This window comes from Zonotrichia leucophrys, chromosome 2 (genome assembly GCF_028769735.1).
Source record: "Zonotrichia leucophrys gambelii isolate GWCS_2022_RI chromosome 2, RI_Zleu_2.0, whole genome shotgun sequence".
NCBI classification, from domain to species: Eukaryota; Metazoa; Chordata; class Aves; order Passeriformes; family Passerellidae; genus Zonotrichia; species Zonotrichia leucophrys.
Genome location: NC_088171.1, coordinates 27,051,698 through 27,076,228, shown reverse-complemented (window position 1 = coordinate 27,076,228; position 24,531 = coordinate 27,051,698). Strand labels below are relative to the sequence as shown.

General features: G+C 36.5%; 1 protein-coding gene across 3 annotated transcripts in view; it reads right to left on the bottom strand.

Annotated features, from left to right (window-relative positions):
* Nucleotides 1–24,531, bottom strand: part of NXPH1 (neurexophilin 1) — a 136,632-nt gene that overhangs the window by 2,737 nt on the left and 109,364 nt on the right. The gene's annotated exons all lie outside the window — the stretch shown is intronic.

Genomic DNA, 24,531 nt, shown 5'->3' with positions numbered 1-24,531 from the left:
CCTCCCCAAATTAAATAGAGATCTGTGAAAGACAGAAAGCCTTTTGTATATTTACAAAAAAAAAAAAAAAAAAAAAGAAAGAAAAAATAGAGGCACCAGTTTAAAAGAAGTAATAAAAAAATCCTGCAAAATCACATTTTAAAAGAAGAGAAAATCTTGCACCAAGTTCCTACAAAATCATATATTTCAGACATATATTTCAGTCATTTTCATAAAATTTACTGTTAGAGCAATTTGTCTCATTTATATTTTTTTCTCTTTGCATTAATTGAGTGGAAAACAGACAACAGATGCAGGCTTGCAGCTGTCTAACATGCAGCACTGGCAGAGAGCTCTGACAGAGCATACCTGGGAGGGCTGGAATTTGTGCAGGGTGGATGGAAAAGGACTGAAAACATGTATGGTCCTATTCCCCCTAAAATTTGCACCTCACACGCTGCCTAATTTTTTTAACATTTGCACTGCTCTGAAGAGGCCATCAAGTTTCTTATTTCAATTTTCATGGCTACATATGAGATTCCAAATATGCCTGTTTTATTCCTCTGTGTTCTGGCACTGATTTATGTGCTTCTATCATACTTGCAGTTATATCTTTCTCTTCACTTAAAAATGAATTGAGTGCATTTCATACCTAGGAAACCCATTGGAAACCAGAAAGTATTTAAATCATGTCCCCTCCCTACTGGTACAACTGGAGGTATATGTCACAAAGGATATCTATCACAGCATGGCCTTTTCATTTCTTAACAATCATGAAATTGAAACACACTTTCATTAACTTCAGTAGTTTTCCAAGGTCATTTGAAGGCACATAGATAAAATCAGTCTAAATTGTCTTAATACACTGATCACACAGGAGATATGCCCCCAGCTTTTTACAGCAGCTAAATAGGTAAATAAATCTGTCGCATCCTACACTGTACCTGCCCAATCTATTTCATGTGGGGCCAGTAAGGATAATAGATAAAATATGGATTTAATTCAGGATTTTGCCAAAGAGAAAGCTTCCCCCCCTTTCAAATGGACAGAAGGATTAAAACACAGACTAGCATTTTGATAGCCAGTTCATAGCTGCATCTTAGCAATAACACAGTAGGCCAAGAGAGAAGCTGTAATAAAATGCACTGATGGTGCACTGGTTAATGAAGCAGCAATGAAGATGTCACAGGGAGAGAGAAAGAGACTCAGAATATTTTTTTTTCCTATGGCATATGAGGAAGGAGGGCAAAATAAGAAAAGAAATGTGGTTAAAAGGAAAAATGTGCCTGCGTAGAATGAATCTATCAACCCACAATGAATCAAAGCAGTTAGCTAGCAGAGCTAGTAAACCAGCAATCTGTAGGTAGGATACAGATTGCTTACCACTCTCATTTCCTTTGCTTACAGTTTGTTTTTCCTTTGTTTTCCTCTCTTCATCTAATGATTTACATTTCATAGAATTAGACTAAGGATTCCATGTAACAATATGTAAGAGTTTAAAAACCTTGAAAATAAGTCTCTCTTTTTTCCAGATATGTGAAACTGAAGACTCAGGAGAAATAGGAAATTTTCTGAAATGATTGATGACTGATCCTATGCATGGTTTTTTGAAAGCCAGCATATTTCATGGAAATGGATGATTTAGGCCATATACATTCTATACTGCTTCATATCCAATCTAACAGATACAACTGATTGTTATTGTCATTGATTTTGTAATACCTGAAAGATTTCTGGCTGCGCAGTTAGTCCTGAGACCTCTGTTTGTGATTTTCAATGTGGGTAACTGGTTGTATTAGTGAGTAAAGGCCTGAACCTGTCTTTCCTAGTCAAGAGTCCGTGTTCGCACTAAAAAACAGCCCACAAGCATTAATAAAAAAAGCTCTAGAATTCATTGTGCTTCGCTAACATTTTTCATCCAATGCTTTTTCATATACTGCTAGTATACTACACACTATAGAAAGTATCCTCAGAGACTCACACACCCAATAACACAGAGCATTGCTGTGTAATAGAATTTCTGCAAATGCAGCAGTTCTTTCACATGAACTAATTCAGTTTTCTTCAATCTCTCTTTTTCCCAAACACAAGGTTGCAATAATACAAGAAAGACCATGCAAAAGCATGAGGTTTTGCACTTAGTATTGTGAAGCTTAAACATGGATCTATTTTAGGAGTTCATGGAAAAAGAGCCAATTTGAAGTGAGTAATAAAACATGGAGCAGCCTAAATTCTATGGTGGTTTTCTTGTCCTCTTCCTTGAGGACACCTACATATAATTCAGAAACTTGCATACTCTATCAATAAGTTCACGCTAACCAGTTTTGCCTCCTTTTCCACAGCCAAGTGTCACTCCTAGATGAAACATTTGAAACCCAATTGTAATGGCCCTTTCTAGGATGTAGTTCATTTTCTTCACAGAAGCTCATATGGTGCTGAGGTTGAGAATTTTGACCCAAATGCTGGTAACACACTTATGTTCTAGCTGTGACTGAAGAGTACAGCACGAATATCTTCTCTATTTCTCTCAGCTTCTCAAGTGAATAGACTGGGGAGGTGCACAATGGATTGGGAATGGACACAGCTGAGCGGAGAACGTGAATTCACCAGAGATATTTCATAATATGTCGCATCATGCTTAGCAATTAAAAGAGTGGGAGTTTAGAAGAGGTAGCCATCTTTTGTTCAGGAACTGGTTGGTCATCGTTCTACCTACTGGAGTAGGTTGTGTGTTGAGTATTGCCTTTGCATCACTTGTTCTGGTTTATTTTCTTCTTCTCTTTCTTCTTCTTCTATTTATCCTTCAGTTATTAAACTTTACTTTATCTTGACTCCCAAGTTTTCTCACTTTTATTGTTCTGTTCCTCTTCCCTGTCCCACTGGGGATAGGGGGAAAGTGAACAAAGAACTGTGAGGTGCTTAACTGCTCACCAGTGTTAACCCAAAACAGTGCAATAAATCAGTGTTGCAAAAGGGCTGAGTAGGGGGATTTCCTCCATGACTGCGTAGCTAGAAGTGGTTCTGAATGATGATGATGGCAGAAATGTTTGTATAGAAAAATAGTAAGGAGCAAAAAAATTTAGAAGTGCTTATCTAGTGCTACAACTGTCATTGGAAAAGCACTTATTAAGCATGGCAGACGGATATTTGGTTCTGCTCTTGTACTTTAACTGGAAAGTATGGATTTACAGTACCTAGTAAAGTCTACTGATACCAAAAAGGCACCAGGAGATTTTACTACTGCCTGGCAACTCTTCTCCAAAAAATACTGACAATTTGTTATCCCATTTCTTCTGTTTCTTCCTTGAAAAAGGAAAGACAGTGATTTCATTGGGCACAATTTCAGAAAACATCATTAAAACACAGGAATTAATTTGTAAATAATTTTTTAATGTATTAAAATAGAATACTCCATTCATTTTGTATCCTATGTTTTGAGGGTGATGATTTTTTTTAATGTTTAGCTTCATTAAGCATGTTTTAATTAATATAGTTCTTTAATTAAAATAGTTCTTTTAGGACTCCCTAAAGGATACGCAGTTTATTTATCTCAGAAGTTTTGGAATTCTCTTTCAAGACACTGAGCCATGAATTCTTTGCCAAATTAAACCTTAACATTTGGAGCAGAGAAAATGAAATTAAAAAGGAATTTTAGGAAACCATGAAGGCCTCAATTGGTGATTTAAGTCCTCTTCTCAGTGTAAAATCAACCACAGGTATATTAACATTAATTAGAGACTGATCAGTTTAAGATTCTAAAAAATATTAATTCAAAAATTTACAGAATGCATCTTGATTTCTCTCTCTTTTCCTTTTATTGTAGCTCTACTACAGTTCATTACCTATAATTACAGTATTGGTTTAGAAATTATGCATTTATTTCCCAGAATATATGACTACTTCAGAGCAAATGAAAATGCAAACAAACAATCTAATACTCAAGGTGGAAAATCTCTCTCTTCAGGTAAATAACTAATCAAAAACCAAGACTGTTTTTATTGGCATAGAACTGTAAGAATTTGGCAGCCCTGTGTTTGCAAATGCTCTGTATAAAAGAATTCAGAATTTCCTTTCCTCGGTAAGATATCTCAGATAAACCAAAGGCAGGATAGTATTGATGGACACTACAATAAGCTGGACCATTATCAAGGCAGGGCAGCACACAGAAAGTTGTCACTGAGTCCAGTGTCCTTATATTCATCCTGTTTATGCAATGGGTGGAGAGAAAACAAGACCAAATTTACTCTTCCATTTAGATCCATTTTTCTTCCTGCAGCTGTCTACACATTGCACGAAGTTAGCAGTGGCATGGAAATATTTTATTCAGTGAATAATTTCCAGAAAAGTCAAAGTCAGTATTCTAGAGGTATATGGTAATAAAGAAACTGAGAATGCAAATTAATGGAGATTTTATTATAATGGGAGAGAGTGAAACACTCTGAAGGACTTGTACTTCTTAAATGGACACTTTGAGAAAGAAGGATGAAAACAGAAAACCATATATATGGACATTTCACAGAAACAGGCCTCTCTGGTTTTAACTTACAAACCTTTTTGCTGAACAACATGAAAAGAATAGGGATGTGTATTGGTCATTTAAAAAATCTGCAAACTCAGATGAGACTGACAAACAGGACAGTAACCCATAATCTACAGTGTCAAATGAGAAATCAAAAGTCACTATGCAGGACCAAACCTAAGACTCATTTAGAAAAATCATCTTGTCTCCAACAGCAAATATAAGAGATGCCTGGAGAAGAACATGCAAGTGCCTTGCAGATGCCTTGCAAGGATATGGCAAGTGTATTTTAGGCCCCTAATTTCTTTCCAGCTGTCCAATAATTCCAGTTTCCTCTGCTAGATGTTGTTTCTGTGTATGTTTTCTGTTTCATCGTTTCCCTTTCAATTTCACAATATTATGCTATCATATTTAGAAATCTGTGAACAAATGAGATTTCTGTTTCAGTAACTCTAAACAGACTGATCTTCTGTTTATTTGATCACTTTGCAAAATTTAACGATCATAAGATGCTTCAGCAATGAGTTCGACAGCTCTGTTTCCTCCTAGGGTTTGTTTTGAACCTCATTCCTGACACCTTCTCTGGAGAACCCTTCATGTGGAAAGTTCTGCCTCTATCCAAATTTCCCATGCTCCTCATTACTTCTCTTTGTTGCTATGCTTTAAGTATTTTTTCAACAAATTCCACTGAGTGGAAAATTTAATGATTCCTAGCTGCATGAGGAATCCTCCCTCTAGCTCACTAGTACATGCCTCAACTATATCCATTTATAATAGTAATCAGATATTGACCTCTTTTCCAGCCCTAAAAGCCTCCTGAATCATGCAAATAATCCCTGTACATAAGTTGTTCTATACCTGTACCTTTGAATTTCCTTTTTGTCCTTCTCCACTCCCAGTTCTGTTTTTAAAATGAGAATGGTACATGGTATTCAGGACGTGGCACAACCATGGTCCTGTATGATGGCAAATATAGCCTCCCATTATTTGTTCAGTCTTTTTTCTCTACTTATTCAAACTATTTTATTTGGGTTTGGTCATAAAAGAGCACTGAATTGATTACTGACCATATAAAAATAAGTTTCTGAAGTTTTTAATAATATTTTCTAAAGTAAGCACTTTGGGTCATTCATTTAAGCATAAAAAATGAAAATTTGTTGTCACACAGAAAACAGAGGGAATGTAGGTTTGTTTTTTTTTACTATCTTTAGGTTAAGAAATTGAACTTAACATACACTGTTACTGCAATTTTTGTATAGAACATCCTTAGGAATCACAAAATTCAGAATACTTCTATTAACTGCTCGGCTCAGCTTTAAATTCTGTATTTTTCTGGTTTTAATCTATGAGCTATCATTCTTGCTTAAAATTGCCCTTGTTAAAACAAAAATGTAGCTACCTGAGCTTTCTTCATCATTCACACAACAGCAGTTATGCAAGACAAGAAGCTGATATAAATTCAGCTGACAGCAGCTGATATAAATTCAGTGAAATTTAACATCACTGAAATTACAGTGCCTGTATCAGTTGATATCTCTTTGAGATATGACTGAGAATCAAAGACTAATTAGAAAATTTGTACCCACAGAAAGATGAGGGTACTAATAAAACAGTAGTAACACAGCTTTGTTTAGGTGCATTATAATTCTTAACAGTTGTTATCATAAAATATTAAGATATTGGAATGGCTGTTCTGCAAAAGAAAAAAGCTAGCAAAAATTACAATTTTGCAGTGCTTTCTACACAATGAAAGTTACCTTATGAATAAATCTGAAAACTATCTAGTCTCAAACAATTTTCAGGAAATGCAAAGGTGGTAAAGCACCTTAAGTATTTGGTCCCAATAAAAATCCTTAATAATTAGAGTTTCATTTCCTCTCCCTTGCATTCCTGGACTGTGGGCTAAGCTGTGACACTGCCACAAGCTCTGTGAATGGTAAAAGACTGATGAAAAAATCTGATGGCCTGCCAGCTATTAGGTCCTGAATTATATCATATGCCAGTCCAGACCATGATCTTGGGAGGGATTCACTGATCTATTAATTCACCTGGAATTCTAGGCCTATTGCATAATCAAGAGAGAAACAGAATGGATTGTGTCCTCTACCTCCACTAATGTTGATGAACTTTCCAAATTGAATAAATGCTCTTCACCTAATCACCCAATGGTAACCAAGAACAATCTGACTTATGGTATGTAACTTGCCCTGGAGACAATTCTGTGGAGAGAGCCCAAAGGCTGCAGGCTGGCAGCAGGGCAATGAATGCTCTGTGTAAATGCCTTCTGCTGTTCTCCAGTCCTGCCTGAAGTGCACTTCTCCCTGTACATCTGTAAGCATGCTGAAACTGATGAAGTTATATGGTACTCATACACCAAGGCATGCACACTTGCTAGTATTGCTCCTCCTTTTAGATATAGGAAAATCCCCATCTGGAGGAATTTCCTGTGAGAAACAGTATAGATTTGTACTATTCTTTTATCTTTTGAGTTTGATTTAATCACATGAAAGATTTTCACAAGTATTTAGAATCTGAAAAATTAGTCTTCTTGATCCTGTTTTGTTCACTAGTGACTAAGAACTGTTTAGTAAGCAGGCTTTTTAAGAAGTGTTTAGTCATCTGAGACAGATAGGTACTTTAAATCAATCAGACTTAGATTGTAATTACAGAGACACTTCTTCTAGTAGCAGTGTCCTAATGGATATTTTTCTCTTCCTCCTTTTTTTTTTCTCTGCTTCATTCTGCCAGGGCTGCCTTCTCCCCATGACAGTCAGATAAATAGAAAGATTTTCTTTATTCTTTCACAAACTTTCAGAGTGGAAATCAAACTCAGAATTAAACATCCAGGCTCCTCCATCTGCCTGGATAAGACTGGGACCTTTGAACCAAGAATCAAAATCACAGAACCACAACAGGAAGCAATGAAAAGCCAGCCCTATAGTTTGTTCCACCCTTTTCCTGGAAAGTAGGAGTGAAGACAGGCCCTGCTATCACTGTTGTTTTCAAAGGAGATAACTCATTGTTTTCTCTCCAAACATATAGCTTTTAGAGGACAAAAAGAAAAAAGGAAATTATTGCCATTGTCTCTGTCATTTAAGAGTTTGAAAGAATTAGGAAGTCAAAATGGAAGTCTATCTGGTCCTGCGCCATGCATTCAACAATGGCTAAATGTTGATTTTATCAGGAAATGCAAAATGAGGAGAAGAACATACTACTTGTACCAGAAAAGATTTTTCATTTTCAAGCCTTTGCAGATCAAAGGCTTCTTAAGTTGTGGGTGGGGCTATGAATTTCTTCATTTTCAATATATATAGCTTACAAGTACTACAAGAACATGAATCTTCTACCATGTGAAACACGCTACCACCTCCTCTCTACTTCAGACCCTCAGAACTTTCTCATCCTGTTGTTTTGAACGAGTCCCCTGCCAGCTTTATCTGATGCCACCCAAAATCTGGTCCAGCATGACACAACAAAAAGGAGGAAGGAGGCAGGATTTTTCCTGTGGAGTTCAGGCAGGAGTTTGGTGCCTGCATGCTGAGGCAGGCAAAGCTGTAATCATCTATGGATGGCACTAGAGGAGCTTCTTGATTAAAGAAAATAAGGTGTTGTCTGCGTCACAGCTACTTCCAGAACTAGGTAGGTCCAAAGGTATAGTCAAGGAAGAGTGTGAAACTGTAGGTTTCAAGTACATAGGAAATGCATGAACTTTTCCCAATCAATTTGTGGGCCAAATCTTTACCCACCAATAAAGTCAATCATAAAATTCCCAGAGGAGCAGAAGGATGAAGACAGTATGGTATTATGTACCTTAATTTCATTTTTGTGCCCAGTTAAGACAGAATGGAAGGTGTTCAGTTTGTAAAATGTCATTTCTCTTTCAGCTGAGAAAATATTATGCTATCACATATAAAACTCTGTGAACTGAAGGACCAATGACTTACAATACCCTGTGAAAATCTTTGCATTAGAATTTTACAGCTTTCTGGTTTTTGCCTTAAAAGAACAGAAATCGAGCCCAAGTATTTCTGATGGCAGAGATGCAAGTGAATGTACGACGATTTGGAAAAGGATTGAAATATAACTGTATGAAATATCCTATTAACTCTTGCCCTAAGTTTAACATTTTTGGAAATAATTTAAACTAAACTCTTGAAGCCTGCTGTCTATGTTGTCATTACAGATTTTTTACTTCAGTGGATTATGACTTTTGAAAATTCACTCCATCTCCATTCAGCAGGGGATTAAACTACCATGGAATAAATTAAAGTGGGTTAAAAATGTCTAACAGAGTTTTAAAACCACTGTATTATGCCAGTATCACAGAGTGCTGCTAACTTTGAAATGAAAGTCTAGCTAGGTAAATAAATTTTGACAGGGATCTATTGTTCTTGTTCCACATTCCTGTAAGCCTTCTTTTATTAATATTAGCTTGCCATTTTCTGCATACATGTAGAAAGTAATATTAAATAAAATTATATTTTATATGAAAGGCCACAGAGCAACATTTTAATCAAATCAGTTTGCTTTTCCTGTAACACACTGAAGAAAGTATCCATTATCATATGAGTAGCCATATCTTCTGAAGAAAGTGAAAAATATTATAACTTGACATATCCTGGTACTATATAATGGACCACTATGCACGGTTAACATTGCTCATTTTCTACATGACGTTTCCAATCATCCAGTCAATGCAAAATTTAAATAAAATTAAATCCACCCAAAGAGTTTGTTGCTCCTGTGTCTGATGCTATATTTTTCCCAGAGAAAAGCATTAGAATGTTGATACAGCTGAGTCACTTTACACAAAGATATTCATGGGTGCTTCCTAGAAATCTGAATTTGAACAAAGATGCCATTTGAGGAGATTTAACTCCCACTGATGTTGGCAGGGTGCACATTGCCACACAAAGGAATTTTATATCTATATGAGATGCTTGGGGGAGGGGGGAGAGGGGGAAGGGCTCCCACAAGTACAGGAAATTCTATAGCAAAAATACAAATTCCTTTCATTAAAATTCCCTGTTCTTTACCATGTGTTATTCATTGATTACAAACAGCTGAATACTTCAGGAGAGGTATTTTAAAAACATAGAGGAAGCTGTTCCAATGTTCAGAGTTTGACATACCCTTGCTAGCTTTTATGCCCTCCTCTTCACCCTATGCCCTTGCTGCATACATGTACTAACTTCTCAGAAGTCTTTTGTGATCTCAAAGAAGAAGGGTTTCTTCTCTTTGAATTTTAACCAGATACAAAAACATACTGCCTTTCTAATTGTGTTTCTTTAAGGGGCATTGCTCGTTCATTTTTTTGGTCAGTGGATATCAACAGCTATTAAAATTCATTTCTGAGGAAAGAGGTGTATTTCTTTAAAGTTGTTCTGGTAAGGAAGGGAAGCATTAAGCAGCTATTCTATTGCAAGTCTATTCAATTAATTTTTATTGAGATTTTCTTGATGGTTTTGTCAAGGTCTGCTAATTCTTACAGGGGAATGCTCAGCAGTAAGCAGCATGTGGGCACCAGCTCTGCTAGGCCAGCCAAGTGCTGAGCATTGTTTTCCTGGCGATGACATACACAAACATGCTGCCATGCTCCCAAAGTGCAAAGATGTCAAAGAAATATGGATTGGCCTGTTGGAAATCAGGAGACACCACATGTTACATATTTACAAGATCCAGGCAAAATTTAGTCTTGATCCAAATCTGAGCAGGACTCTATCATCAGTGTACACTTGCTCAGTCAGGATGCAGGGAAACCAAGCAGCCTCAGTAAAAGTCCTGGCCACACTTCTCTGCAGAGCTGGTCTTTATGTGACCCTGGACACTGCATTATAGGAGATTATTATGCTATTAAAGAAGTAGAGCTACTGAGTACTGGAAGGGGATACCACAAACCAATTTCTCTACATCCTATAAACTATTAATATTCAATCTACATGGTGCTTCTTTTTGCTGACTATCACTGAGCTTGCACAGACCTGTTTTAAGGTCTCTGGTACCTTTCTGAGCTGATCCAGACAGACATTGCCAGGGAATTTACCACAGCCAAACAAACAGAATAGAATACTCAACAGAAAATCAACATTGTCACTGCCTTATAGTAGTCTTGTATTTTCTCCTGCAATAGTATCACACCTAATTAAAAGTGAAAATTGATAGCCAGCAGGATTAATCAAATTCCATATGCAAATAGCTGGCTCATGAGAGCTATGGTCCAATTGCTAATACTATCAGTAAGGTCATTAATTTAAATTGAGATGAGTTAAGAGTCCTTTGGGCATTGACACATAAGTTGAAGGAGGTTATTCATTGCTAAGTTTTTCACACTGTAACAAAAAACTTAGGAAGAGAATACGTGAATATTGCTCCAGCGGGCCAGCTTCTAGGATGAGCAGCACTGTGAACTTGTCTATGGGGGCCATGAGTCTTCTCCTGAGTAGCTCTGATAAATCAGTTTAAATTCTTATTAAGATGCACTAAGCAAGTTAAATACAAGACAGTCCAAGGTCTAGTAAATTTACATCTTTGAGATTTATTTTTTGCCTGCCGACTTCAAATAACAGAAAGACTTCTGTTTTTGCAACGCGACTTGAGGACCAGTTTCATAAATCCTTCAGACTTTCCCAGCCTTCAGCCTTCATAAAAGGTCCAGACATTTCCAATTAGCAAGAAGTATTAACTCAGCTCATAAAGAGAAATACTGCAGCAATTCTAATGCAAATACAGTGCATTTTCAGTTTACCAGCTCACCTCAAAGCTTGGTTCAGTGTCTTGATCTATCACTGCATTTCTAGACAAGGAGACTAGAAAAAATATAGTCTTACAGGCAGCTTGTACTATAGTGCTACACACCTATGAGCTTTCTCCAAATGCTGATGGCAAAAATATTTTAAGTTGCATAGTAACCAAATGACTGCAGAGTAATAAAGTAGTGATGTAATTACATAACTTATCCTTCATAAAGAATAAAAACATTACATTTATTACTCTGACCTTGTATCCCAAGAACTTCTCAGGAATGTAAAAAAAATTCAATTGGTCTATCAAAACAGGCTTAGACCAAAGTGAGACCTGCAAATCTTTGTTGCCAGAAGGATTTTTCTAAACTTATAGAGACCACTGGAGTCTGGAAAATTAGGCTGGAATCCTTAGAAGTTTGGGCTTCATTACTTTCTCAAGATCCTGTTTTTATATTCTTAGAGTATAAAAAAATTCAGGTTTCAGGGACAATCAGGCATTCTTTGTCCAAAATCTGCTCAAATTAGGAAGTGAGGCAGACTCCAAAAAATGGAAAGACAAACAAAAACTTTTCACATCAGGTTTCAGGAAGCCTTCATCTTTTTTGACTGATACATGAAGTCTGCTCTGCTTTGATCTCAGACAGTTCTAAACATCAACACCTTGACCACACTGAAATATTTGAGCCAATTCTCTCTGCATTTCCTCTCATGCAGCCTCCTGCATGAACAAGATTTCAGTGGAGTGATTCAGACAGGAATTAAGTGCTTCACCTTTCTTAGCATAAACATTTCATCAAGGGCAGATCAAGATCACTGCTACATTCATCTGTCTGCCCAAAAACACAAATTACTTTTTTACATTGTCTCATCCTTCCATATATTTGTGGCTGAGCAGCAGTACAAAACAATTTAACATTTGCCAGAAAATTTCATTTGTTACCTGCCAAATGCTGATACAAAAGATAAATATGATAAAAGCAATAATATCTTTATTCTAAGGCAGAAGGTAACATGTCTTCATTATAATATACTTGCTAAATAATATTCAACAAACTCGTAAAAGCATTTAATTCAAATATAAATGCTTAGTAGTTCTATTTTTCAGGAAGTAAATGACAGTCCTGCTTGTGTTTCTCTTAAATGTATTTTCAGAATAGACATCTTTTCATAACCTCTAGTTAGTGTAATATATTATGACTCTTGCTGCAATGCTCACAGACCTCCCTGTGGTCAGGGTTAAGGTGTACTAGAAGCTAAACATACATAGTCACTGACCTAAAAGATGTCTCACTGAAACAGATTTGACAAAGGCAAAGCTAAAAGAAGAAATATTAGTGATGTCCTAACTCAATTGCAGAGCTAAGAGCTAGTACAAATCTCTGGACTTCTCTTTCCCATGTCATATCCAGTATGTACCAATGAAAAGGCCAATTCCAATGATTACTTATACGTAATGCCACTTTAAAAAGGATGCAAGCTCAAGAAAACAAAGTCAGCTTTGAAGTGAATTCTTGAAACAAGAATCCTGAAAACAATTTGTAGACCATTAAGTGGTCCCAGTTTTCTACAGGAGCAGGAAAAACTGCCCTTGTTAATGAGAAATGTTTGATTTGTTCTTCTGCCAAAAAATGACAGCGAAAATAATCATACTCATGTCTTGTATTCCATCGCAATGTGGTTAGAAAATCACAACAAAAAGAAATAATATTGAATTCACAATTTCGAAGACATTATAAATGTCTTTTAAAATGTGAATCCCTTTATCTTTCAGCAGCCAATCAACACCAGCTCTGGGTAGAATATAAGCTACCTAGTGAATAACAAGAATATTTTTCCATTGTTTCAAATTTAATATATAAAAATCTAATTATATAATTTTTATAAACTTAGAGGAAACCAGAAGAACTTTTTCAAGTTATTAGCTTTTTAGAGTGTTTTCTTTCTTATAGTTTGCTCCATTGACAACCAAGACCGTAGAACAGCAAAAAAAGTCCAGTTGGTACTTGTTACATGATACTTTAAGCTTTTTATTAATCCATTACAATTTTTTGCCCATTTATCTTTTGGATTTTATTGCTAAAATATGGAAGAATTTTTATCTAGTGTAATCCAGCAATATTCCTAGATGAATTAATAGAACAGATTTCCTGGTCATTTCAGAACAGCTTTTCCATGGAGAACAGCGTGCACACAGACTTGCTCTGAAAGATATCATATTTATGAGAAATACATTCTATCACTCATGAGTTACAGGAGTATGAGAATACAAAGCTTTGGAATTTAAAGTTTTGCTATATCATGGTAGTAACCCTAGGCAAATGCCTGAAACCTAAGCCCCAGCCCCAAACGCTTACTCATTCCAAGCCCCTAACATACAATCTCTCTCCTCATCCTAAGCAATTTGATGGCAAGAAAAAGAAGGGCAGGCCTTGTATGTATAATACACATAACTTTGCAGTACTTCCTCTAAAACAACTCATATATGATTGTGTACTTTGAGTAATGCAGAATTGGATCTTTTACCAGGTTCACCGACTACTACTTAACTAATTTTTCAGCAGATTCATGTCAGATTAATCTGGCTGAGGATCAATCACATATGTTTAAAAATATCAAACAAAACCTTCCAGAGTTAAAATGCAGGTTATTCTGCATTCAGAGCCCTTAAAATAATTTTCAGCTTTATTTTGGGTCCAAAGTATGATTTCTTGTAATTTCTTTCAGGGTACAAGATAACCAAACAGAATACAAAAATCTCAGACAGAGAGACTGAAAGTTTCAGCTTGTCCTTGAGACTGAAAATGGCAGTAATTTTGGTTATGGGGAATGGCAGTAGCAGCTTCATGGCAGTTCTCCATGCCTGTTCAATTACTGTCCATTCTAATCAGATTGCTAACAAGGGATCATTAGGAGTTTGGTATCTATGATGTAAAATATCTACTAGGAATTGGATTTTGATCATCACTTCATTTTACATGTTTCCCACTAACCAATGGAACAAAGATTGTTAATCACTCTTGACCTTTCCTGGACTCACACTAGTAATTTAATTGCTAATCCTTACCGAGGGACTCCGAAGCACACTGCAGAGCCCCCAAGGCATGCAGCTTGACCCTCTCTGCTTTAACCAACAACATCATCAAGAGTACACTCAGATTTGACAATGTTAATTGCAGCCTTGGCCAGAGTTTCCAGATGAAGTAGAAGAAACTGTCTAACTAAAAACATTAAAAATATCTGTCGAGCTCTAGGTGATTCTACATGAATCAAAAAAAGTCTCTCCAGCCAAGAAGACTTTGCAGCCAAGACAAATCTTGCAGACTCACACTACTGCACCGTCAATTTGCTCCTAAGAAATGCCCAGCTTCTGGCAATTAGAATTCTTAAGGGGCTGGTGAAAATCTGTTAGTTTTGGCTTGTTTCAAAATCTTCCCCCAGATGGTAATATAATTCCAAACCAGCTGAGATTCACTTTGTGTTGAATTTCACTCTAAAAAAGGATCCTAGAGAAAAAAAACAGGAACAAAAGCTTTTCCCCTCCTCAAATTTCATGTTACAACACGGAGAACATTTTCTTTGAATCATTCTTCTGAGTACAATTAGGTTACTCTAAATTCTGTATCTCCAAATCTAAACTTTCTCCTTGATTATTTTCAAATCTACACTCAATTATATTTCAGACTAACATTTGCAAACTAAGAGAGAAGAAACATAAATTAGTATGATCTATCATGCACTCAGGTCTTAATGCAAAGCTTTAAGCCAGAACACAAGCTTCTACCTGCACATTTTCTGCCATATTAAAATCACATTAAACTGATAATTTTCCTGTAAATACCAGTCCTTAATGCTGCTATCATTTGTCCCATAGTTTCATGCCTCTTACATGTGTTTGTCAATACATATTGTTTTATTACAGGATTGAGGATCACATCTGTAACTAAGATTAGAACTACATTTCTGTTTTAAACCTGACTGAAGACTACATTTACTTTTCTGTAATACTTAGAGGGCTTTGCCATTGCAAACTGGAATGCAGTGTCTACTGCCCTGAGATTGTAGTGATTAGCATCTGACAGAAGCACTAGCAAGGTCCCTCAAAGCAGACAAACAGTGTGGACATGAAGTTGTGCAGCAGATAATGAAATCCACCTATTAGACCTTAACTGGGGCACTGTTCAGCTCTGTGCTTACTGGTTTAGGAAACAGCTTGCACAGAGGTCTGTACTGAATTTTTTTGTAATGTCAGAGCCCTATTCTCTTTGTTTTTATCCATTGAAAAATGTAGATCTTCCAAAGTAAATACAAATCACTGTAGTTGTTCACTGGAGGGAGTCATTTCCCATGAAAACTGAGTTCAGGCTTCACAGAGGAAGGCATTAAAGGTACCTCTGAGTTTGATGGCATTCCAGGCATTTGGGTTGCACCTCAAGGGACAAAAAGAGAATGATAGTTTTCTAGTATAAAAATAGATTCATTGACTACACTTTACTGGAGTTACTCCTGAACTATGCTGTCATAAACAGAAGTTCTGATCTGTTCCACATGGTTACTGAATAGCCCAGTCAATAGCAACTTATTCAATGAGCAATTGACATTTGTCAGGATTGAGAGCACTTCCTATTTTCTACTGTCTTGATCACACTAAGACAGGCCTACACAGGTAACAAAAATTGTTTTTAAATAAATATTTTTGGTAGTATAAGCCAAAAATTAAAAAACTCCCCCTGCCCTAAGGTCTTGGCCAGAGACACACGCAAGTCCTCGCAGAAAGCTGACTGAGAAAGTGTGTTGTGTTGAAAATATTTCTTTGACTAAGAATTTACAAAGTTTCATTTAACATATCACACACCAACTTTCTTAAGCATTTCAAAGAGCCAGGAAAACACAAGAGCCATGAAAAGACTCATGACTTTTGAACCATTCCCAGCCCTGTTTCTGCTGCTGCAGCTCCTCCAGGAAGGCAGCTTGCCAGCCTCCACAAACAAATCCCCAGCACGAGGGTACTGAGGTATTGGATGGAGGCAGTCAACAGGAACTTGTGGCCAGCGTGCCAGGCCACCTGTTCTAGGGGGGATCAAGCCACAGAGAAGGGTTGAATTCAATTTCCTTAGCAATTCTCTTTACACAGCTTCCCAGCATTTATCAAATCTCTGCCACCTGGAGAAATCCTCTTTATGTCTGGCAGAGAGAGGGAACAATGAAAGAGAATGTGTTTCCCCATCCCCATACCAGATTGACACTGGAAACCCCTAACTACTACAAATATCACAATGGAAATACACATCTTTTCCTCTAAAGAATGAAGACATTTCTGGCAAAGACAAAAAAATTAGCAAAAAAAATAGTCATTAATTTCTGTGAAAATTAATTAAAACTTCAGGGAGCTGAATTAGTGAGTTAGATGCAGTCTAGAGGGAAGTTTCTATCCATTGTTGTCTCATGTTATTTACCACAATAAAGCTCAAAGGTTGCAGGAACTTAAAATTATTCACCACAAACTTAGTATTCTTCTTGTTCTTAGTATTGTTATAGTCCAAGGTCAATGATCTCAGCAATAAATCAAGAGGAAAATATAACACAGACAAATACAAAAATAACTTTTTTCCTTTACTTCACAACATAGAGAACAATAAATACTTTATCCATACTGGAGAAAAATATTTAAATTATTCAATGCTAGTATTGACCATTTATAAAATGTTATATTAGTCTTATTATCTGTGGGAACACAATATAAACAGGTTTTTTTTTTAATACTGAATTTTTCCTAAACTTGTCTAAGAACTTTAAAATAGAAATCAGTTGGTCAACTGCATCAGAACTACCAAAGTACTGAAAGTTACATAATTTTCTCACAGCAACCCAAAATTTTTCTGAATACTGTTTTGACTGCAAAACTGTAAAATTGCCAAAATGAATCCAAGAAGAATCAAGGACAGTTGTGTTGGATTTTAAGCGAGAGTAGTAATTCAAATGTGATCCTAGCAGAAAAGAACAGGCAATAGATTTTTTTTTTTTTTAAGTAGAATCAATTTGAAGTTAATAAGTATTTGCTTTGATTAAAAATTCAGGAAGGAATTGCAAGATTAAAAATAGAAAGTACATTTAAGTACTAGCATATTTTGAAAGGAAATGTGTACATTTAAATACAAAATATTTTTTTGCCCCACTACACTACTGAATTTGGCATAATGAAAAATGAGACAAGACAGACAAGAATGCAAAGCTTCCCAGTGCTGGTCCATCACTGGCAAAGTCACAGAGAGAAATGAAGGTTTATACTTGGTGTGGACCCAAGTGACACTTTCTGGAGAAGCAAGCTTTTTATTCAGAAAAGGAACAGATGTTTTGGCAGATAGCATAGAAAGAATCCTGTCAAAGACTATAAACTAGGCTTGAAGGGGAAAAAAAGAGTCTGGAAAAAAATGTGAAGTATAAAACAAAAGAACCAAAATGACATGGATAAAATAGAAATGCAGAAAAACGACAAGGGCTTTGTTAAAATTGAAAAGAGAAAGTAAATGTGTTCAACTCTTTGTAACTTTGGAAGAAGTTTTAAGGCAAAAAAAATGAAACTTATCTCTCTTCCACTGACACAGCTCATTGCAGCATGACACTGGGAGATTAATTTTATAGCTCCAGACAGAAATCAAATAAAAGGAAGAGTCAATGCCCTTTTTAAGCATCAGTAGAGAAAGATCACAAGTACACAGCCAATATTAAAATGCAGCCAAGGTTTATGGCCAACATTTAAGTAGATTTGTACTGGAAGAACAAAAAATAACCAACTGTGTAAATGGAGATGGGCATACTACCACCTCACCTGCTCTGCACCCAGAAGTTTTCCTCTTTCATTTCTTGGCAGTAAAGAAGCTCCTTCTGAACCAAACAAATATGTTTATGACTTGAAACTCAAATTCACCAAGCCATTTCCTGTCAATACCTTCAGTCCTCGTAAAAAGAGCTTTGTCAAGAAATTCTCAGCCTACTCCATCTGCAGCTGCTGGACAACATTCTAAAAAATCCTGTATAACTATAACCTCCAAGAATAGCCTTTTCTGAATAAACACACCCTGGTATCAAGGTGTCCAAGCCAGTTATGCACAGCTCCTTCCTGCCATCTGCTAAGAATGAAGAACCAGCCAAAGAGACTGTGGCACATCTCAGTACAGACATCTAAGTGGGAGAAAATGTGGCCATATAGAAGTTGCACTGCCAGCTAGCTGTGCATCTGTCTAACTGTGATGACATTGATACCTGAGCAAGTAATCAGAAAAGATTCAGGTATTGTATGTCAGCTGTTTCACAGTTAGAGCCAACACACTTATCCTTACCATGGTGTAAATCCAAGGCAATTGAAGACCACTTGTGAATAAACAACAACCAAAATTTATCACAGGAGAAAAAGCAAGAACATGCATTTTTTATTAAATACTCAAATTTATATTTTAAATTCCACTGCAATAAGCTTCTTACACCCAAAAAATGGCACTACCTGGCCTGGAGGGATGCAGCTTAGGGTGCAGTCCCTGAAAATGTCTTAAAGACTTAATTTGTTGTTTAGATGGTATCCCAAATCGCTGTTTCTATGAGGAAAGACCCATACAGTAACACTGACTAGTTGGATTGCAACCCCTATATTAAGTCTGTAAGGAGGTGCTGTTTCTCACACAGCAAGACGCAGAATATCTGTAAAAACAAGAAACCACGAAAAAATTTACAGTCAGAGAAATATACAAGGAAAAACTGCAAGGAAATGAATACAAAGTCCCAGCAAAACTGACAGGAAGAAATAAGAAGGTTCATCTGGATAGAAAATTGACCGTATAAACACTTCTTTGCATTCCATATATATTTCCATCAAGGGTTTCCATTTGAAATGTTCTCAGTCTGCAGTCAAAACCAGATTTTCCTGTCTGATGGACATGAAAGCTCAAATTCACCTCTGCAAATTAACTATGTTCTTTCCGCTTCATACATCAACTATTAGAAGCAACGTTATTTCTGGAACTGTATCTTAGCTTACAATTTGATGATTATGGTACATCAGGGGGAAGAGAATGCACCTTGCTCTGCCACAGCTACATTTTTATTGACTCCACAGTACTGAATTGGGAAATTTCTTTTTGTCAGCAAACTAAGCAGGTCTGACTTGGAAGATTTAAAGGCTGCAGATCTGGCATCTGTGATCAGTTGATGCCTGCAATGACAATGGGATGGCAGAAAGAATCTGCTTAGTCTAGGAAGCTACTGCAACTATTTACAACAGAAACACTGAGGGATAATAGTGTACCAGACTTTTGCCATCATTTTCTCTAGGCAAAATGTCATGAAAGGCGAGACTTTCTGCACTCTCACCTCCAACCCACCTCAGCATTTGCAGCCTGTTATTCAGGCTGCAAATTACTAACCAACAATACAAAGTTCATTACTAACCAACAATGCAAAGTAATGGCCCCAGTGGTTCGCAGTGAGTTTGTAGATTTTGGGTTTGGTGATATATGGTCCATCCTTCTGGGTAAAGTCTCCAGCCTCCCAGTTTAGACCCTCAAACTCCAGAACCATGAAACATAATATTAAGATCTCTGAGCTTGCACTCTCATGAATTCTCTGAGGCCTTTAGCAAGACCTTTCCTCATGTACTCCTAGACTTCTCAAAATCTCCTTTGACCCTGAAAACTGGGCTTCTCTCTCCTGAGGAACACAATCTTTAGTGGTGATGTCTGATTAAACGTCTATCTCCCTTATTCTGTAAAGAAGAAACAACAGAAATCATTTCTTGCTGAAGGAAAAGCCACAAGTCCAAAATTTCAGAGGAGAGGAAGCTTGATCAAAACAATTAACTTTGATAGACTTTTGGTCTTAGGTCATCAATCAGCACTGTTAAGAACTGTGGATCTTGTAAGAGGTATTGTACTGGAAAAATAGAGAGAAAAAATATAATCTTGACATTTCTACTAGACAAGAAAAACTCAGGGGATATACTCGCAGACAAAGCAGAGCTGCTAGATTAAAACAACCAGCGTTATATTTAAATAGAGCAGGTCAATGACAAATTAAATATGGAACTAATGGCATTTTGTTCATCACTAAGTTTTATGAATGATTGTTGCCATAACTGGTGGCATACACATTTTTATTTTCATTTTAGAAATAAAATTAGCTGTGGCTAAAATAAACACATTTATGCTTTCCTTTCCAGAATTATTAGCCCATATATTTTTATATGGACATCCTCCGTATATCAAGATATAACTAGAAGATTAAAAATTACACAGACAATAGAAATTTTGGTATCACAGATTTTGTGATTTTTTTATAGCAGGTTAAAATAATTTATATTCAATGCAGTATTTATTGAATTTTAGTGTCCCTTTGGGTTTTTGCTGTTATTACATAAATAATTATGTAAAAAAAAAAAACTATATGCTTATAATTCTTTCATTTACATCATCCTCCTGATTAATGTTAATTTGCGTGTGACTTTGGGGTGTTTGCTTTTTCTTGTTCCTCCTACAATTCTCACATTTTTTCACTCAGTATGTAGAAATGAGTTCGCTGAACTTGCTTCCCAAGCTATCCCAAGTAGGTGTGAATTACTTTGCTTACTTGCATCAAAATGCCAAATCCTACACAAATTCTACTTTTTGCTGTTTTACTTACTTATGCTCTCTGTTTGTGTCACTCTAGTAAGCGAATATTAGCAGTACACTGACCCTCACAAAATGGCTGAAGTAATTTGCTTTCATTTGTGTCTTTTATTACCTGATGACTCCAGAACCCTTTCATCTCCTGAAGTTAATCACCTTCCCTGATCCAAATAAGATGAAGGTCTCAGTGGTTGCTGCAGCTGCCAGTGACCAATATTTAACCCAATCTGGCACCAATGCTATTGAGGATCTGGTGCAGCAGAGCCGTCCTGGTTCCACTGAACCCTCAGAACACTTCAAGGAATCACCAGCTCTGAAAAGGAAGTCCCAGGAACATGCACATGCAAAGAGATGCTGGCTGGTTAGAGAAGCTTCTATAAGTCCGGCCTGTCTTTTAGACTGTGCTATAGAAAAAGCGTCTTAAAATCATCAGCACTTACATGCCTTTCTTCCTCTCCCTAGTTCACTTTTAATCTGAGACCACCACTTAAAACAGCTAAATGTTTTCCTTTTCTGAGCTCTGCCTGTAAACAAATACCTTTCTGAAAATGAATGTTTAGCTGTCACTGTCCTCAAGAGCAGAAGTGATCCCTAAAGATCATTAATTTTCTTTCAGTTTCTACTCACCATTTTTAAGTCTACCAGTATTTTCTATTATAATATGATATTGCCTCTGCTCACATAGATTCTTGGGTTTCTCATCTCTAGGACAGACTCCATCTGCCCCTGAAGTTTTGCTAATCTTTAGACATTCTAATATCCTGATCATCTGTTCAGGTATGGTCTTGATTTCCCTCCGCATTTCTTCTTCCTCTCACAGGAAATTTACAGCCATTTCCAGCATCTGTCACCCACTCACTTGAGAATGTTAAGGCAAATCATTAATTTAATGTTTAAAAGTTCTGTCCATTAATTATGTTAGCTTCTTACTCCAGCTACCTTTATGGACTTCCCATGCAAAGTACATTAAAATTCCTTCACAAAACAGCTCAGCATGTCTTTTCTCATGTTGACTTTTTTATAGGATTAGGCTTCCCACAAAGAATATGTATTTGCCTTCATCTTCCATAAAAGCTAAAAGAGAAATCTATTGTGTGCACTAGTTTTTTTTCAAATCTCCCATTAACTACCTGGTCTCAACTGTGACATGTACTAATTGCTTCTATGATCTGCATTAAACCCCTGATTTTCATGGAATCTAACCTTTTTTTCTGCAAGCTTTTCAATATAATCACTTTTGAAACTGAACTTTAAATTGTGATAATTATTTTAAAAATCAAAGTAACCAGACCTGAAGCTTTTGAAAAAATGTAAATGGATGGCATAAGTATGTCTTCCAGAAAACCAAGCAGAAGTTTCTATTGCTATGACTACTCATTCTGTATTTTTGTACATATTTACTTTTTAACTTTCCTTATTGCCTTCATTCACAAAAAAATATTTAGCTTTCCATACTAGAAAAGAGGAATAATCTACACACTGACACAACTTTTTTTCAACACCAGACAGTGCTTGTCTTTTAAATAAAAACTTATCACGTGTTCCTCTAGAAAGTTAGATCACATCATCTGCTTTGTAAACAAGTCAATGTCCACTGCCTTCAGCCTAAATTTTTTGGTTATTTCTGCATAGCACCTTTAGTGAGGGCCCATTGATATTCACCCACAAAACTCTTCTCCATACTGCCATAATCCACTTCAAATCTCTATCCATCAGAACATCTGTTCCTCTGTTTACCTATGATCCTCTCACACAGAATCTAAAGGAACAAAAGTGCCAGCCTTTTTGACCAATGCCTGTTTATTATTTCCAAATAATCAGCTGTAAACTATTTGCCTTCATCTTCAAATTCTTCCTCATTTTCATCCTACCTATCATCTCCAATGAGCTCTGTCTCCAGTTAAACCAAAATGTTGGCTTCCACTATCCATTTATCAGATATTTTTAAACAAGCTCCTCTGTTATTTTTTCCAAGCATCTGCCACACAACCTCATTATCTTCCTTCAAATCCCTCATTAAAACTCTCTTGCTGTGATGCCTACAAAAAAAATGAGAAAATGTTTAAGCTAATAATGCACTGAGACGCTTTCTCTCATACTGACCAACATTGCCTCATTGTTTCCTTGTGCTCCTTCAGCTGTCTCAATACATGTGTTGTTGTCTCTTACATTTGAATCATAACCTCCCCATGTGGTCCTGGTTTATGATTTAGAGCTCTGGTGTTGATAATATAAATAAGAATCAGAAGAAAGGCTTTTCCCCTCATTATACTTTGCTAGCTCCTGCAAACATGTTCACACTTCTCTTTTGTGTTAGTTTCTGGCAAGTAATTATAAAAAGCACCTCTAATATATTCTCAAAGTCCTCTCTCCCTTTTCAGAGGGAAACACCCAGCTGAAGGACTAATTCATTCTCTATTCAAAAAAAAGTATTTGTAAAGGGGAACTATGGGTAACAGGGAAAAGCTAGTGTTTCAGCACACTTTTTCCATAAAGGAGGGAGAAGTTCAGCTTTGATTTCTCTCCATCTTGTTCCTGCCCCTTAGAACACTACAAATAGGATTCACTTCAAGGGAAGGATGAGGTCTTTCCTGGGAATTAGCAATTTCCTTTCTTCCTTCCCTGACTGCCATTGCTTGCTGGATAAAACCCAAGTCCTGCTGCTTTTGAAGGCACAGATTCCTGCTCTGGCACTTCTCATGGAAAGGATTTTCCTTCAGGATGGGAAGGAATTATTTTTCCACAGATAATGGAGAACAGAATGAAAAGTGAATGTTTTTCTTCTCCCATATTTCACAGTCTCTCAGTTCAGCATTATTTTCATTCTCAGATCACAAAGTTATTTGTAATCTTCCCTAATACATGCACCCAAAGCAGCTCTGTGCCTGTACTAAAAGGAGTTCTTTCTAAGAACTGAACCTCCTCCGCATGGATCTCAGAGTTACAGTGAGGGCTGATGTTTCCACTTTGGCTTCTAAGTCCTCTATGTATATAATATGTCCTTAGGCACTGAATTTTTCCTTCTGTATCTTGTCTCTTTTAGTCCTTTTTAGCAGGATTGATATAACACTTATGGGAATGACCCCTATTCACAAGAAGGATAGGTATTTCCATGGTCTGACACATTATCATTGCAAATACTACAACAGAGGTGTAGAAATTGGTTTAGACAGATATGATTCAATAATGTGCTCAGCAGATATCTGTTGATCAGCTGGAGAACTTTAGCACCTATCCAGCAAGAGATACACATACAAGAAAAAATATATAAATTTATACACCTACCAAATTTCCCACAGACATCAGTAAATCCTACAGCAATTTCTGATTTTGAGATGTGAGCACTCATTTTTGACATCTGTATGTTCTATGTTCAGACAAGAACACATTAAGTCATGGGGTTTATATTGCTCAAATTATTTAGGACTTTAGGAAAACTTGATACTAGTTTTTTCCTGACTTTCCATTTTGTTAACACAAAGCATCAACAATGCAAGCTACAAAATTATATCAGTTATGCTCATGAATTACACAACTCTGCATCAAATCCTTTTATTCAATTTGAGTTATGGGAAAATGATTTAATTATGAAAATTGAATCAGTCATAGAGTTCATTAATCCTGTAACACATCCACA